The 10,087-nt window shown below is 38.9% G+C and overlaps 1 protein-coding gene across 7 annotated transcripts in view; it reads left to right on the top strand.

Annotated features, from left to right (window-relative positions):
- Window positions 1-10,087, top strand: part of Lypd6b (LY6/PLAUR domain containing 6B) — a 237,976-nt gene that overhangs the window by 149,467 nt on the left and 78,422 nt on the right. The gene's annotated exons all lie outside the window — the stretch shown is intronic.

Below are 10,087 nucleotides of genomic sequence, written 5' to 3'. Positions count from 1 at the left end.
AGTGGGAGGGATGGTGGCCAGGAAGCCCCTTCCTCTGGACTAGGAGCAGTGGGATGGAGGCTCAGAAGCCCCTTCCTCTGGGCCAGGAGCAGCGGGACAGAAGGTGGCCCAAAAGCCCTTTCCTCTGGGCTGGGAGCAGTGGGCGGGATGGTGACCGGGAAGCCCCTTCCTGTGGACCAGGAGCAGTGGGACTGTGACTCAGAAGCCCCTACCTCTGGGCCGGGATCAGCAGGACTCAGTACCATGGTCTGGTGGTCCAATGTCCTCTGCATCTTTGTAGTGTGGAACCAGGTGGCTGTACAGAGGAGCGGGGTGTGACTTGGGACCTCGGTAGGGCTTGGGCAGACCTGCCTGTCTGCAGCAGGGTGATTCGGCATGTTCCGCAGGACTCAGGACCTCAGCAGGGCGTGGGCAGACCTGCCTGTCTGCAGCAGGCTGATTCAGCATCTATTTCCATTTTTTCCATTTCTCATCATTTTTCCTTTCCCTTCTTTCCTTTCCCCTGCTCCTCCCACTACCTCTACCACTTTGGACCTTTTCTTCCTATTTTGCATTATCAATTATTCATTCTAATCATTGGTACATTTTAGGTATACAATATAATGACATTCTGCTGGGGATCTTCCTCAAAGTATTAAAAGAATCATATCACAGTGATATATGCGCACCAATGTTCATAGTAGCACAGTTTGTGATAGCTAAAACTTGGAAACAGCCCAAATGCCCATCAACTGGAGACTGGATAAAGAAAATGTGGTGTTTTTATAAAATGGAGTACTACTTAGCCATAAAAAATGAGAAATTAGAGACATTTATAGCTAAATGTATGCACATTGAGGCGATACTCTTAAGTGAAATAAATAGGACACACATGTATAAATATCGAATAGTTTCTCTGGTGTGAGAAACTGAAAGTGTAAATAAGGACTATAATGTATAATAGGTAATGTGAAATAGGAAGAAAAGGGGCAAAGGGGAAGGAAGTGGGAGGGCTAGGAGAAAGGATAGAAGGGAATAGAATTAATTTGAGAAAATGGAAAAATAGGAACAAAATCTTTGTAAATAGGGAGGAATGGAGGAGTTGAAGGTAGGGCTGGGCAAGGGTGAAAAAATAAGAACCAAGAGAGATTATGTAAAGGTGCAAATTTCCAATAATCTGTACACTCTGTGAAGAAATATTCTCTTATTTTGTTATAACAGATTTTTGGAAGTAGAATTGCTGGGTCAAAGGAACACATATTTAAATCTTAATACAGTGCACTCTTTCTGGAGCAGTTTGGCACAGTGTACAAGTGTCTCTGCTCTGAATAGCATGTAAGATTATCTGTTTTACTTCATCCTGGCTGACTCTTTGTTGAGTACCATTAAATTCCAAAATGCAGGAAGCTTCCTCTAAGCTTCTATTTATGCTGCTAAGAAGCTAGAACAGCATGGGGTGGCTTCTTTCCTCCAGGGTTGTAAATGTATATGTGGCAATATCCAATGAACTTAGTTTTTAAAATATCAGTTATGTTCTCTTTGCCACAGTCTACATCCCTGTTTGAATACACAGACATAGTCATTGATACCCATGTGCCTGGTGAAAAAAATGAACCTAGAATTAGCTGCACACCATTAACAAGTGGAATCTGGTTGCTTGCTGAGAAACCTTGGATGCATTTGTAAACCAAATTCAACCTCTGTGGGAGTTGTCTGCCATGGGGAACATGTGAACTTATTTCAGCCTCAGCCAGCCAGTGTGAATGAACAAGTCCCCATAGTGCACTCATGTTGGCTGGTAAGGAGTTAGAGAGGGGCTGCTGACCTTGATCTTTGCTACCTAAGCAGGTGTGGATGGGAACATTGCCCTGTGACCTATGAATATTTCCACCTAGCAAGTAAAGCACAGAACACTGGCCTTTTGCATGGCTTGTCAGCAGAGGTGTTTAAGAAGGCACCGATGCATAGGCTCAACATTCTCCCAAACTATGTCAGCAGAATTCTCTCTTCTAAGTATTGTTCTTATCTCTCTTATGTACATATGGACGCTGTGTCAATAAGTCTATTCCTCTTTTTGCTTTAGTTCCTAGAACGAAGTGGAAACCCTAGTGATGGTCCATTTATCTGCTCCCTAAACTTGCACAGACACCCATTACTTGTCAAGCACCATGAAAAGTGCAGGCCCAGAGTCAGCCTTGCAGCCCAGCAGTTCCAGCTGAAGTCTGGAAGGGATGGTCAGTACCTGCTGGAGGGCCTCGCTTTGGATGCTTGCCCTGGAAGCGGAGAGCCCAGCTTTTCCCATGGAACATAACCCCTTCTCCACTCAACTTATTAGCACTAGAAAGAAGGCAGCTCATTTTCCTCTCAGGTGTAGACAAAGGCAGCTGTTGTCCAAGGGTGAAAGGCCCTTGGTGCCTTGATTAGCACACTGCCTGGCCTGAGCTGATTTGCGGATGGAGACCAGCAGATATCATCTGCCGCCTCATTAGGTTGACACTCCTCCTGCCCCCTCTTGTAATAATGTCACTGGAGCACTTAATAATTTTAGGTAAATGCTGGAAGCATACACTTTGGAGGTAACCCAGGGTCAATGGAGACAGATGCTCACAAAGGCAACTGTTTTCTCACTCCCTGCTCTGCTTAAAATATAACAGGCAAAGAGTTTAATAATCAGACAAGTGTAAGCTCTCTAGGAGCAGAGCTTGCAGCACTATGACAATTTACAAATCTCATTTAAATTTGCATTTTTTTCAAGTCAAAGGGACAGTGAAACAAATTGGAAGATTGCCATGGACTTCAAGAAAAGAGCTTGGTTATTCTACACAGGGCAGAGATGGGGCCCTTAAGTATTTGAAGATATATAATATGGACAATATTTATGACCTTTCTCCATTTCTGGTGACAGTGGGAGACCTATAAGTCTTCTATTGATTCAAGAAGAAAGAATTGGATTAGACTATGGAACAACTTCCTGACCACAGACTAAAAACATCTGTGGGAGTTGGAGTAAGGCAGACTCACTTCTTTCTTTCTTTCTTTCTTTCTTTCTTTCTTTCTTTCTTTCTTTCTTTCTTTCTTTCTTTCTTTCTTTCTTTCTTTCTTTCTTTCTTTTCTCTATCTCTCTCTCTTTCTTTCTTTCTATCTTTTAATAGTAGGCAGTTATTTTCTTTACTGGAATTGGATTTCAGAAACAGTTCATAGGGCTGACATTGGGCTGTGTCATTCTCTTAGTCTCCATTGCACTGATTTCTCCTCTGATCTTTATAATTTCCACCCTTGTATGAGCTTTGGACTTGTCCTATTCTTCTTGTTCTAGAAGCTTCATGTTCAGCATTAGGTTGTTTAATTGGGCTTGCTCTGTTTTCCTAATATGCATATTCACTGCTATGAATTTCCCTCATAAGACTGCTTTCATTGTGTTCCGTAGATTTCGATATGTTGTATTGGCATTTTCATTTAATTGTGGAAACTGCCTGATTTCTTCTTTAATTTCTTTTGTGACCCATTGGTTATTCAGAAGTGTGTTATTCAATTTCCATGTGTTTATGAAATTCTTGCAGTTTCTTTTGCTATTGATCTCCAATATCATTGCACTATGGTCTGTTAATGTACACAGGATAACTTCAATTCCTTTGCACTTACTTAAACATGTTCTATTAGCAAGTATGTGGTCTCTTTTAGAGAACAACCCATGTGCAGCTGAAAGGAATGTGTATTCTGATTTTGTGGGGTGGAACACTCTGTAAACATCTGTTAAGTTCATTTGTTCAAGAGTTTGATTGAGTTGTAGTATTTCATTGCTTATTTTTTGTCTAGTTGATCTATGTATTTGTGACAGTGGGATATTGAGGTCCCCCACTACTATTGTATCAGTGCTTATTTGATTTTTCACATCCATTAGTATTTGTTTTATATAGTTGTGCACACTAGTGTTTGGTGCATACATTTTTGTGATTGTCATCTCTTTCTTTTGGATTGTTTCCTTTACAAGGATGTAGTGTCCTTCTTTCTCTCTCTTAACCAGTGTTGGTTTGAAATCCACTTGATCTGCAAAAAGGATAGCTCTTCCTGTTCTTGTTTTTTGTTTGTTTGTTTGTTTTGGTACTGGGTATCAAATTTGGGATCTTGTGCTTGTCAGGAAGGTGGCAGAACCACTGAGCTAAATCCCCAACCCTACTCATGCTTTTGTTGGAGTTCCTGTTGCATAGTGTATTGTTTTTCACCCTTTAGCTTTCAGCCTATGAGTTTCTTTTTGAATTAAGTGTGTTTCTTGTATGCAGCATATTGTTGGATCTTGCTTCTTGACACATTCTCCCAGTCTGTTTCTTTTGATTGGTGAATTGAGATCATTTATATTGATGGTTGTAACTGATACATATTGACTTATCCTTGTCATGACTTTTTCTTTCTGTTGGATTCTCCCTCTTTGGGTTTAATTTCCTGTCATGCCCAATTGATTCATTCTTTTGGGCTTTCTGGGGTTGTGCTCTTTGTTGGCTTTTCCTAGGATACTGTCTAAAATTTTTTGCAGTGCTGGCTTGGTATTCACAAAGTTCCTAAGGTGCTCTTTGTCATGAAAGTACCTTAATTCTCCATCAATTTTGAAAGATAGTTTTGCAGGGTACATCAATCTGGGTTGGAGGCTGTTTTCCTTTAGGGCTTGAAATGCCTCACTCCAAGCTCTTCTTACCTTGAGGGTTCGTGTTAAGAAGTCTGCTATGATTCTGATGGACTTTCCTTTGTGTGTGATTTGTTTCTTTTCTCTAATTGCTTGTAGAATTTTGTTCTCCTGTTGGGTTTCTCGAATCTTAACTATTATATGCCTATGTGTAGATTTTTTTTGATCAATGCTAGTTGGAGTCCTATATGCCTCAATTATCTGTATGTCGACTTCTTTTCCCTGCTTGAGAAGTTTTCTAACATCACTTCTGTGGACAGTGTTTTAATGTTGTCTGCACGCTCTCCTATCTCTTCATTGAGTCCAATTAGTCTTATGTTATTCTTCTTTGCATCATCTAGCAGCTGCTGGATTGATTTCTCATGGTTCCTTTCTATTTTAAAGAAATTTTTCTTTTCCTGGTCACTAATCGCAATCTTATCTTCCATATCTGCAATTCTATCCTTACATTGGTTCATTTTGTTGAGTAAACTTTCAATAGAGTTTTTAATCTCCTGGAAATCTACATGTGTTTTATCGATTCCATTTGTTTCCTATGTTGGGATTCCATCATGTTCTTTAGCTCCTCTATTTTTTTATCTGTGTCCTCCCTAGATTTATTAGTCATGTCTTGCACTATGAGCACAATCTCGGCTGTTATTTGAGAAATTATTTCTGATTTCATTTTTTCCAGATCCTTTTGTTGCTAGTTCAGGGAGTCCAGATGGTTGAGTATCAGATGGTTCCATCTCATTGCCCTTTTTGGTTGCTATAGGTGATCTGGAAATCTGGTTTTGAGATTTGTTTATGTGGGTTTTTATTTCAGTGGGGGAAGGGTACCGTTGCCCGCTTGGCTCACCTCCTTGGGGCTGTGGCATCTCTGCTCCTTGGTGCTGGGTGCAGTGTTATGCTGGTCCTAATGGCTCCTTCTCAGTGCTGAAGGCAGCTCAGAAGAGGAGTGTATCTCAAGGTCATCTATAATTCAACAGTGACTGATGCTCTGTGCTCTTCCACTGAATGTCCATTGATCAGAAGGGTTCATAGCGGTCTCAGGCCATAATCAGCTGGCTCCAAGGCAGTGTGGCAGAGGGACAAGAGTTCATGGTGGTAGAAGACACCAAAAGCAACAAGGGGGAATTTGGAATTTCTACAGTAAGTTTATTATTCTTATCACTAAATGCTTCATCTTACTTAGATGTTGTATTTTAAATGAATAAATAAAATGACTAGGGCCTTTATTATTTGAATGGTAATACAGGAACATAATAGATAGTGGAATTAGATCTCTTTTTTCTCTCAATATTTTTCCAGAAATAGCTAATGTTAGTAGAGGCTTGGGGATATTTCTAGGATGTAAGTGTCCTTTTCCTTATTAAAAATTTAGGTTATGACTACACACATTGCTCTGTACTTTGCAGAACCTGGGCTTTTTCATGTTAGAAAATGTAGAGTTGTCTCATTCTTGTTAATATTCAATGATATGAGAAGACTATAATTTAGTCATTTGCACATTGATGAACTTTAAGGCTTTTGTATCTTTCACTGTAACAATCAATACTGTGATGAAAATCTGTGTACATTCTTCTTTTTGCACATTTGTAAGTATACTTACAGGGAAAATTCCTAGGAATGTGTTGGAGAGAAAAGAAAAAACATTATGTATTTTTTGTAGACATTGGCAAATTATATCAATGTACCTATGATGGAGATTCCTGTTTTCTGACATTCTCTCTAATATAATGTATTACTCTTCCTTTGTATTTGCAGTATAATTGAAAATACTATTACATTGTAGTTTAATTTGCATTTCTCTTACATTGAAGTTGATTTCAAAGATAAACTATATTGCATTTTGTCAAGGAACGTTGTCTGTGTGATTTTGATTCTTTGAAATCTGTTGGGACTTCCCAGAAACTTAGTACCTTGTTACTTTGATAAGTACTCCTATGTGCTTAAAAAAGAATGTGAATTCTGTTCATAGAGAGTAAGGTTGTTACATATTTCTAGATTAATCTTGCTGGTCAAGTTGTTCACATCATCTGTAATTCTACTTACTGTTATTTGTGTCTTTTCTCAGATCATTTTTCCCAGAAGAGAACATTTTCCACTCTGACTGTGGGTTTTTCCTTACAATTGACAGCTTTCCTTCTATGTTTTTGTAGGCTATGATTTTTCAGACATCATAGTTATTTCTTCTTGGTTCATGGTTGACATGAATCATTTCCTTTTGTTTTTGATATTAATATTGCTATGCCAGCTTCTATTTTCATGTTAGCTTTCTGTTACTATAGCAAAATATCAGATAATGAACTTGAAAGAAAGGTTTACTTTGACTCACAGTGTCAGTCTTCAGCGCAGGGTTGGTTGGCCTTGTTGCTTTGGGTCTGTGGTGAGGCAGTGTGTCATTGCAGGGACTGCATGGGACAGCCAAGACAGCTGGGAAACAAAACAGAAGAAGACAAGAGGTTGGGGCTAAGGGCACGCTCCCCAGCCCAGTGACTTAACTTCCTTCCACTAGGTCCCACTTCCTAAAGGTACCACCATGTACTCAACTCTGCTGCATATCAGAAACTCCTGGTCAACAATTTAAAAATACTTAGAGCCAATGAAATGAGGATCTCTGTTAGTACGGTTCTGGGTATTGGTATATTTTAAAAGTTCTTCAGGCAATTTAGTGGTGCAGCTATGGTCCGCATCTACTGTGGAAACAATGTGGACAAGTCTGCAGGTGCTGTGCTAGGTCTGAGAACACCCACAGAAGGTTGATAGGATAGCTGCTTTGCCTTTTCCAGAAATATGGTCCCATACCATTTACTGAGGGTTTCACAACAGTGGTTCAGTTAATACTTGCTAATCAGTTGATTGATTGGAAGATCACTGATAAACTGCCAGGGATATAAATGAAAACAGAAGTGAGAGAGGTGTTAGAGGGTGCAGGTGGATATTAAATTAGTGAAACAAAGTACTACATCCCTAAAACCCAACCTGTCTTTCATGTTTGCCCTGTACAATGTATATCACTGGATTGCTTTTCTTATTTGCTGCCTCTTTTAAACTACTGATTATACAAACACAAAGACACACACACATACACACATACATTTGTGGTATTGGAGGTTGAACCCAGGGCCTTCAGACTGAGCTATATCCTCCACCATATATGTATGTATGTATGTATGTACATATGTGTGTATGTATGTGTGTATGCATGTATGTATGTATGTATGTGTCTTAGTTACTTTTCTCATTGCTGAGACAAAATACCCAATGTCCAAAGTTAAGAGAAGAAAGGTTTATTTGGCTCAGTTTGTAGCGGTTTCAGCCCACAGTCTACTAGCTCCAAAGAAGGATGTCAGGGCAGACAAGCATTGCAGAGGAGAAACAGTTCATGGCAGGCAGAGGGTAGCAAAGCCAGCAGCGCTTCAATAGTTTTTTTCCCCCCCTTTTTATATTCTATCTAGGCTACCAGAATCAGGGTGGTGCCAAATCACTTAGCAGACTGATTTAATAGTCACCCACCCTTAATTCTGCACCCTTAATCCTAGCATTTCACCATGAATCAATCACACATTCTAGATTCAGCCACCGCTGAAAAAGCCCCACCTATGACTACATGAGGCTTTGAGGGGATGTGTAGACACAAACCATATCAGTATGTATGTGTGTGTGTGTATGTATGTATCTATGTATGTATCTATGTATGTTTTATGTTGAAACAAGGTCTCCTAAGTCACTAAGTTGACCAAGCTGGGGTCAAATTTGCAATCCTTTTGCCTCAGCTTCCCAGTATGCTGGGATTACACATTTGAGTCACCATGCCTGGCTTACATGTATTTTTAAACATTTATCTTTCTTTTGTCCACATGATTATAAGCTACATTTCTTAATTATATTCTTTAGAGACTACTCTTATTTTAAAAATTAATGAATTAATGATCTTTTTATTTTAGAATAGTTACAGATTTATAGAGAAGTTGGAAAAAATAGCATAAGAGGTTCCCATGTACCCCACACTCAGTTACTGCTATTATTAACATCTTACATTAATATGGTAATTTTGTTACAGTTAATGAACCAATAATAGTATATTATTAATAATTAACATTTGTATTTACTCATATTTTGCTAGTTTTTACCTTTATCCATCCCAGGATTTCATCTAGGATACTACATTACATTTATGGATATTTTATTTATTTATTTACAGAACTGAGGATTGAGCCCACTGAACTATATACCCAGCCCTTTAAAATTTATATTTGATGGTGGGGGGTCAGGTCTCAATAAGCTCTCCAGGCTGGTCTCAAACTTGTAATCCTTCTGCTTTAGCTTTTCAAGGTACCATTTATTTCTTATATCTATAAATCCATTTATTTCCTAGCAATATTTGGCAGCTTTCTGTTGTATAAGAAAATTAATACACTTTAATTAATTCCCCTGTGGTTTTTCATCCCAACCACTTCTTGGTTAGTGGTATGTAAATTTTGGTTCCGATTGTTTTTTAGGACTATAAATGCCAATGAGTGTATAATCTGGGCAAGAATACTCAACAGGAAATGACAGGTATCCTTGGGTGGGCAAGAGTGGATACCTCAAGACTATACTACCATAGGTGGCCTGTGCCATTTGAATAGAAATACATAGAAATGTATGTTCTGGCATTGCAAAATGACGCAAAAATAAACAACAAATTTTTTTAAAGAACACCATACACCAAAGAATGGCAAGGGAAACTAACTGTGGGTGGCAATAACTTGTCCCTTCAATCTCAGCGATTCTACACCCAGCTGTCTGTTTTGAGAGCATACAGAATCATCATGAGCTGCAGTAAATAACCCTCGCAGAGTTTGTCTTTTAAATTGCAATTATAACTAATTAAATGCGAAGATGAAAACAGCTGTACAAGAATATTTAACAGACCTCTTGATGTCCTTTTTTTTGATACTACTTTAAAAAAGTTAGCTTACTGAGACGCATAGTGAGTGGCTATTTCATGTTTCATATTAGAAACTAAGAAAATAATCTTAGAGTTCGCAAAGAGAATTCTTTGGTCTTTCTGTCTAAGCCACTCATTGTTGATCACTTCAGACAGTGGACAACCATAATGTAGTGTGTTTTGTGCAAAATGCACAGTACGACACATGGTCAGTGGGCTCTGTAAGATGAGATGAGATCAGGTCAAGGTAGGAGAAATATATAATATATATTATGTATATTATATTTCTCAGTAAACTGGAGCTGCTATCTAACCCACTGGTAAAGAACCAGTGTTTTGTGGATTGGAATCACAGGATACTTACGGAAGTATAGGCACACAGAAGAGGGTCTTCTAAATCTAAGGAGATATCAGAGAAACCACTCCCAGAAGAAAAGATGCTATAGGAACAAATATCTAATTCCTCCTCCACTTGCTGTGCTTTCAAATGCACCAGATTTCATGATGTCCCTCCC

The sequence above is a fragment of the Heterocephalus glaber genome, unplaced genomic scaffold (genome assembly GCF_053883595.1).
Source record: "Heterocephalus glaber isolate CG9 unplaced genomic scaffold, H.glaber_assembly_v1.0 deba00001097, whole genome shotgun sequence".
Classification (NCBI taxonomy): Eukaryota; Metazoa; Chordata; class Mammalia; order Rodentia; family Bathyergidae; genus Heterocephalus; species Heterocephalus glaber.
Note: the sequence above shows the minus strand (reverse complement) of the source record. Positions and strands in the feature narration are given on the sequence as shown.